Below are 8,837 nucleotides of genomic sequence, written 5' to 3'. Positions count from 1 at the left end.
CATTTCTACTTATATTTTCAACCCCTCAAGGTTAAAGAATTAAGAGGAACCATTGATTAAGGGAGCGTATACACATGTATATATACATTTAAGGTACTTGTTCTTTCCTTGGTTTGACTATTTCCAAAGTGCTTATTAAGAAACTTGTTTTGATGTGACTGACGTCTTGATTTTCTTTTTTGGGTAAAATGAGATCTATGATAGGGATCTGGCGGGGCGGTCTTGGAGAACAAATAATACACTTAATGCGAATAGCAATGGGCACTTTCAGCTGCTTCCCCCCAGTGCCTGCCAGGCCCTGCCGCTGAGTGCTTTCCAGGTGTTACCTTATTGTAGCCTCAGCACAACCTCGAGGCAGGTTTTAGGAATAACTTCACTTTACAGATGGAGATACCAAGTTTCAGAGGCCCATCATGTTATTTAGGGGAACTCGGTGGCTGAGCCAGACTTTGAACTCGTTTTCGTTCAAACTCGGGCTCTGCTCTGCTGCAGACCCCCCACCCGCCCCTAGCCTGCAACCATGTCCTAAGAGTAGTAAGAATTCATTCTCCTCCCTGGGCTGGTGGATTCGACTCACGCGTGCATGGTTGGCTGGGGCACACGCGCATCCGAGGAGCTTCTGCAAACAGTTCCTGAACCTTTCTCAAGCGCACTTTCTTCTGACCAAGAACCCCGCGGCCCGCTCCCCTCTCCGCTCGCGGAACCTGCAGGTTCTGGGCGATGCTCTGCCCCTGGCGGTCCCCAGGACGAGCGCACAGCGCTCAGGAGCAGGTGCTGCGAGATCTCGGCCCGCGGAGGTTGCGCGCAAGTTTTTGCTTCCACCAGGTGTGGCCACAAACATACCCCAAGCCCGGCAAAGCGTCCCCCGAGCGAGGTGCTCACCTGCAGCGCACATCCCCCGCGCAGGACCGGGTCCCGGGCAGCGCAGACCCCCGGCCCCGCGGTGATCCGCCGCCCGAGGCCGGAGACCAGGCGAGCGGGGAACAATGAGGAGGAACCGCACATGCGCGCAGGGCGCAGCGAGGGACCATTCCTGGCTCCCCGCCGGGCCATCCATCAAAGTGGGGACTCGGTTTCCCATACGGCTCCGCGCCCCTCCGGGAGGGGAGGTCGGAGAATTCCAGCCCTTTTTTGGTGAGTTGGGTTTTTTGTTACTCAAATCATCCCTCCTTTTGTTTGGATCCGTAACCCCCAGCATGAGGAATCTCAACCCAGTTCAACCCTCACCTGGGTCCCTGTAGACTCAGTTACCTGCAGAAGGAAAGGTGCATGTCGCCTGCACAGACGAAAACAGAAAAATTTAACTAAAGTACTAGAAAATAAAGGTCAGCAATATCGTGAAGGATTAACACCCACCGCTGGCAAGTTTTCACCCAGGAAGGCAGGCACCCCCTGAACCCCAAACTGGATTGCAAAAGTAATTCCCTAAATCTGTAGATGAGATGACGCAGACACAGAAATCACAGGAAGATTAGGTCCAAGAAGATCGCTCCTAACCTCCCCTCCCAGGTAGGAGCCTATTCGGTGATTATTTTATGAAAATAAGACCCTAAGAGTTCAGCAGGGTATTTTCATCATGATTTTCTTATTCTTTAAAGCTTTTTATTTTGAAAATTTTCAAATTTATCAAAGTTGCAAGAATTATTAACTTGGAACAAACATCTGTAAACCATTTGCTAGTTTCATCAGTTTTTCATAATGTGTCACAGATGCTGCATTCAGTTTCTCTCTCAACTCATCCCCCTCACCATTTGAGAATAAGTTGGCAGCATAAACTGTTACTTCTAAAACTACACACGATCCCGAAGAACAGGGATGTTCTTTTATGTTACCGACATGCAAATATCTAACTGAAGAAACTGAAATCGGGTATAATGTTATCATCTAGTATGTAGACCACTTTTTACCATTGTTCCCAAAATATTTTGGGACTTTTTTTTTTTCTGAGCCAGGATCCAATTCAGGGTCATTGCTTATATCGGCTGATCCTATCATTTAGATTCCTGTAATTTAGTTTCACAGACTTTTTTTCACCTTTCATGGACATCAGTAGTTTGGAAGAGGAAAGACTAACTGCAAGAATGGGTCTTCATTTGGATTTGTCTGCTTGCTTCCTTACAATTAGATTCAAATTATACATTTTGGGGCCGGAATCCTACATAAAGGATGTCTTATTCATCTCAGGTCAGTTTTATACAATGATGTCAGTTTGTCCCATTTTTGGCATTGTTAACTTTGATCTCATGGTTAAGATGATGTGAAGGTCATTTTATTTTTTTTTTTAAATGCCAATGACAGTCATGGGAAATAAGTTCCATTCATGGTAGCTGACAGTGTCTAGAACTGCCTTAATGAGAAATTGGCAGAACTTACACAAAAGAAACTATTGCAAGCTACTGTGTACAGGGAAGAGTGGAGACACCCTGCTTTGGGGGGTGGGGAGCTCAACACTCCAGCAAAATTCTAATCAAAATCACAATACATTGCATGATTTTTCTCTTTCTCTTTTATTTTACTTAATGGAATGCCTCTAAATTTCACCTGGAAAAAAAAAAACAACAAAACAAAAACCTAAGGGTAACAGCCAAGACTTAAAAAAATTTAAATTGTTTCCTACCAGACATGAATATGTATGATGTTAATATAGTGTTCAAAAGATTGCTTCTAGCATCTTAGGAGAACAGGCCAAATCCAGGGGTTCTTAAGAATTCACAGTACGATCAAGGAGGGATTTCCAAGTAAGGCATTGTGGGAAGGGGCGATTAACATTTTAACAGTAAACCATCAAGTGTCTAGAGAAAATAGAAAATAATTTTCTTATTTAATCTCTGGTCAAACCATGAAAGAAATGACTGCCGAATTTTATTGTAAAAAATTCAGATCTTAGTTTCAAAAGAAAAATCAAGTGAAAACACACTTGGAAAATATATGGGTTAAGCATGTGAAAGAAATGGTTTATTGACTTCATTTAATTATCTCTTTCACATTTATAAGAGCATCATACCACCATAAAAATGATTTATGGATATGAGGGGGAAAGTAATAAAAAGGAAAATGCAAATGAGCAATAAATATGTGAAAACAGTCCATAAACTACAAATAAAATATGCAAATGTTTAAATACATTTTTTGGCCTTTACAGTTAGCAAAGATTATAAAGAAAAATGATAGCCAGGATGGGCATAAGTTTGGGGAAATGCTCATTCCCATAAATTTCTGTTTGAAATATAATTTGTAAAACAATTTGGAGGCCACTCTGTACCAAGATTTAAACAGAACATGCACTTTAATGTAGCAATTATATTCTTAGAAATATGATCTAAGCAAATAATTGTCCTAAGATACAAGTGTAAGTACTTCGCTTACAGTTTATGTTCATAGCAACACATTGTCAAAAATCTAAATGTAAGGAAAACAGCAATAGCTTATAGGATGCCACAAGGTGGGGAATTAGATAACCATTAACAATTATAAAACAGGAATAGTAGGGATTGATCTATTTTTAAAAATCAGACATGTTCCCTAAGGGCTTGAAAACAAAGGTAAAAGCCAAAATTTGAACCAAAAAATTAAAAATTGCTCTCATACATAATAATAGAGCAGGGTATGCAAGAATTTTGTTTACACAGACCTGGAAAAATTCAGAATCTGCATCATTCAATACAACTATCCCCACAAGAATAGACTAAGAATAGGGAGGAATAGTCTCAGGGAGTACAAAATTGCACTCATTGTGGAAATTTCTCATGCTGTCTTTGAGCCCCTCTCGGTGTTCTGATGCTGAATTGAGTGTTCTCATTAAATTAACTGCACGGTGCATTCTGGAGCTTGGTGTCTTTTGTAGTGTATTATAACATCAATTTCCACTTGAAAGTAATTGGTTTTCACAAATTTTGAAAGCCCTTAAGAGTGCTATCATTTAATGAATATTTGGATAAGACTAGTGTATTAATTAAAAGATTTAAAATGTTAACAACAGTGAATGTTAATATAACTGCCCAAGTTATAAAATCATTCATAATATTCTAAAGCATGAGTAACAGTGTGTTCATTTGAGGGCACTAACAACCCTGGGCTTGAGAGTTAAATGTATAAATTTTAATCTGTCTGCTAAAGAGATATAATTAAATTTCAATACTATAAGCACAGTTCGCAACTAGAGTTCCTTGCTGTTTGCGTGTTATGTGGTTCCTTACAATTTTTGGAAACCTTGGAAGACTTGTATTATATTGAAATTTGCACCAAATTGGAAACATTAGCACACTTGCTTTAGATTTTTTATAGATTTCCTTGTCAATCATATTTAGGAAATTTCTTTCTGTTCCTAAGTAGAATCTAAAGTTTATCAGATCCATTTTCTAACTTAGTAATATGACCTTTATTTTGCTAATACTCACTTCACTGGTTAATTTTATAGAGTTAAACTGCATTCCTGGACTAAATCCAACTTGGTGATGAGATCTTACTTTTAAAAAATATTGCCTTTTTTTGTATCTATATGAGATGATGGATGTTAACTAAACTAATTGTGGTAATCATTTCACAGTATAGGAATGTCAAGTCATTCTGCTGTACACCTTAAATTTATGCAGTGCTATATGTCAATTATATTTCAAGACTGGAAAAAATGTTGCTCAATTTTATTTGCTAATGTTTTGTTTAGAACTCTTGTTCGTGAATGAGATTCACTTTTATCAAGAATGTTTCATTCTTAAGAATATGAAATATCGTTATTTGATTTTTATATCAAGCTTATGCTGGCCAATAAAATTAATTGGGGTATAGTCCCTCTTTTTATATTGTCTAGAACAATTTCTATAAGATTGATTTAATTTTCTTTATACATTTAATAGGATTAACCAGTAATAATATATGGGTCCCTAAATTTTAAATTATGCATTCAATTTCGAAAATAATTTTAAATAATTAGCTAACTATGAAGAATTTCTATTTCTTCTGTTGTCAGTTTTGGTAACTGATGCTTTTCTAGAACTTCATCTACTCATTTAAAAACACCGGTATTCTCTCAATTTCTAGTTTTTGTCTATATATATGATCCTAGACCATATATATTATCCTAGACAAGCTACTTACTCATTCTACCCTAATTTTATTGCTACTTTAAACCAAGAACAAGATTTAGGTAACTCAAAAATTTCAGTCCAGCACCACCTACTGTTTATTGCTTACCTGTGCCAAGATCATCTAGTCCTGCTTGGTCTTTGCTTCTGACGTCTGTTTGCTGCATTTATTGCTGGTGTCACTTGCTTGCCTGGTCTTTGGGTACAAGTGATTGTTTGGGTCTGACACCCTTTCTATGGCTTCTGGCCCAGTCATCCATCTATATCCACCTCATTCTTACCCAGACCACTCAGGCTCCGACCCTTCCATCACAATCAACTTTGCTGCTCCCTCCTCTCCCTGAAATTATGGTGGAAGGAGCTGCTGTTCGTGCCATCTCCATGACTGTTGGTGCCAAGTAGTCTCTCCTCCGCTGCAGCTCCCTTGTGGGGATCAGGAACATCACCAAAGGAGACCCTTCCTTTCACTGATTCTGTTAGGGGTAAAAGGATGTCCTAAAGCTAATTCCATACAGGCTTTGTGGACTCCACCCCCACTTCAGACCAAAGCCATCAGGACATTGGGAGAGACAAATCCCATCACCACCAAAGGGAAGGTTGCTGGGACCTGAGGGTGGGGTTAAGCAGCCAGGTTTTGTATAAAAACCAGACACGTGGGCTTTTGGGGAGGGGGGGGTGTTCCTTTTTTTTGGCTCTCTGCCACCTCACAGCGCTCTGGGCCAGCTCTCATAGTGCCTTTGGGTTTTCAGGTCAGCAGATCGGGTAGGACGCATTAAAGACTTTATATCCCTATTTTCTCCCTGAGTTGTACATTTCCTTATTTCCCTTTCCCTTGTAAATAAACCTTTTATTAATCTTTTGTGTGTGCCTATAGTGGATTATTAATAAGTCCCTTTTAAGCACGCGGGTGAGGGCCCACAGTCAGGCAACCTGTTTTTATGTCAGGGCTGCTCTGTAACAATTCCAGTGGAAAATTGGTTACAAGCCCCACCGGATGTGTGTCTTATTAACATCACAAGTGAGTCACATAGCAGGTGTGATGAAAGAATACTCCTAAATTTTCAACCTAATCCTTGTTTATTCCTTAATCCACTGGCTTTCAAAGTGCAGTCCTCAAGCAGCACAACTGGCCTCACCTGGAAACGTTCTAGCACTCTGGACACGTGGACCCTGCACCTGACCTACTGAATCAAAAAGTCCGGGGGTATCGCTGCTGTATTAAGCCCTCCAGGTGATTAGGGGACATGCTTATGTTATAGGACAGGGAGAGGGGCAGCCCAAAACCCCGCAAACCTGCCTATTCTAAATGGATTCTGCCATCCGCCGCACCAACACAAAACATATGAGACTTTAATGGGAAGGAACTTTAATAAAACTAGGAAACAATACAGGTAAGGCAAAGAGTCTAGTTTCTAAGTGAAGCACCCAAAGTTACCCGTCCCCTCGTGGGTAAAAGTCCATCCAAATGGGATTGACCCAGAGCAAGGCCCCAAGGCCTGCCACAAGTCTAAAGCATCTTCCAGTGGGGACCCACAGAAAAGGGTCATAAACAAGCTTGTAAGAGAAGTAACAATTAGTCAGCAGCATTGTCCATGAATGTCCAGTATGAGTTTTTGAGAATCACTGTCCTCACATTCCCCTTCACACCAGGGGCCAGGAGGGTTGGGATACAGGGAGGCAGGTGACTGATCCTGATTGAGAAACCAGAAGAGCCTGGGCCTGTTTATCTGACTCCAGATAAGCAGGCTCTGGCCTGGGCTGGGGCTGCTGGAGTTGGTGCATTTCCATCTCTGAGAAGGGGAGTTTGCTCCCAGCCTATTGGCTGCCTATTGGCTGAGAAGTTTCAGACGCTAAATCGTTGGGGTCATGTGCTCTACCCCAAATTCTGGCAGCAGCAGCCCAGTGGTGTAATTGCAAGGATCGGGTGAAGAGGGGAATCAGAGGTGCAAGCTGGGGAGGCTGTTGCTCAGTCTGCTTCCCTTCTGCGTGTCCGGAAGAGGGTGTGGGAGTCCTGGTCTCTCCCGATTTTCTTTCCAGCTCCGACGTGTTTTTTCTCAGAGACCCACTCTCCTCCGGGGGGACCTGAGAAGAGTGGAGGATAAAATGGCTCTTTCATTTTTAAAAATCATGTCCCAAGTGATGGTCCAGGTGAGTTAACTTGTCTCTTTTTCGGAAATGCTGATAGTCTGTTCCTTACACATTTGCTTCCTTGCCAGTCTGTATTCAGATGAAACTAGTCAGCAAACAAGTTCTCTTCTCTGCCTTTCCTCTCGAAATATTCACAGATTCATTCAACAAATCACTCAAGGAGGTACTGACCAAGAGGCTCCAGAAGATGTACCTCCAAGAGCAGGGAGGAAGTTTATTAAGACTTTGGCTGTGCAGTGCAGTCGAGCCATCTGAGCTGGGGGTGGAGGTGGACAGCAAGTGCTGGTCAGAAAGGTCAGTCTCCCCTGGGAACTTGTTAGAATTGCAAATTCTTGGGCCCCTCCCACCCTACTGAATCAGATACTCCGGAGGTGTCCCCTGCTGCTCTTGGGTCTTAACAAGTTCTCCAGGTGATTCAGGTGCCTGCTTTGTTCTGCTTTGTAAGGGTCAATGTGTGGCTCCTGCACCAGCAGCATCATCAGGGAGCTTGTTAGAATTGTTAGAACTTATTAGAGTTGCAAATGCTCAGGCCAGAGGTTGCATCTGTTGCTCTGAAACTTCCTGACTATCTGGAGAATAACAAATGGTCAGTGTGGAGTGATGTGATGAGAATGCAATAATACCAGGACACAACAGGATAAGAAAAGAAATGCAGGGATTACATGTAGGGCTAATTATCCTATGCATGCCACCAGGGTACAGCAGCGAAGGAATGTGAAATTAGTCTTTATGTAGAGAGGTAAGCACAGCAACAGTGAAAGTTCAGAAACAAATCAATGCAGACAAAAAGATTGGGCAAATAATGAAAGTTGTATTTAACAAGAGGACAGAGTTTAGTCAATGCCTGACAGTAAAGATCGGAAACAAACAGAACACCCACATATAGAAGAAAGGGCCGCATTAAATCACACTTAATTTGATCAAAATATTCCTTAGAATGTGTAAGTGATTTTCTTGAATCTAATACATGTGACACTTGAGAGTACAATGCAGTGGTTATTAGATTCAATCTTGACACACAAAGCTAAATGATTCTGGGATATCACACATCTCTTTTTCCTCTAAAAATTGTAAGAAATAATAAATTTCTCGCATTAATGAAAAATTTCAGAATAAAAGTAAAATTCTTAATTTCTAAACCTATCTTATTCTGAGTTTCATAAACTGCACTTTTAGTTACTACATCTGCGTATATATATCTATGCATAGAATTAGTACATTTTCAGGTATTTATAGATAAAGGGAATCATCTATGTGATAACCTGTAAATATTGTTTTTGAACTTCAAAATGTTCTAGAGATATTTCTGTGGCTGTCCGTAGAGATCTCTAATTCTTACAATATCCACATGCAATTCTACAGTGTGATTATTCCGTAGTTAAACGATTCCTTAAATGATTAGTGTGTGCAATACTTTACTGTTGTAATTATCTATTGTAGTCTACTCTAAGTGTTGTGTGTGTGCAAATATTACTACTTAGTTCAAGATATGCACTAGTACTGCTTTCAGAGGTCTTACCAAGCTCTACTTTGAAAAACATAGGCCAGTTTTAAAACTCATTTCCAGTCTTGGAGAATTCTTGGGTTCTACAGCCTGACAACAGTACA

The sequence above is a fragment of the Talpa europaea genome, assembly GCF_964194135.1.
Source record: "Talpa europaea genome assembly, chromosome: 11".
Taxonomy (NCBI): Eukaryota; Metazoa; Chordata; class Mammalia; order Eulipotyphla; family Talpidae; genus Talpa; species Talpa europaea.
The sequence above is the reverse complement of the archived record's forward strand: the minus strand, read 5'-3'. Positions refer to the sequence as shown.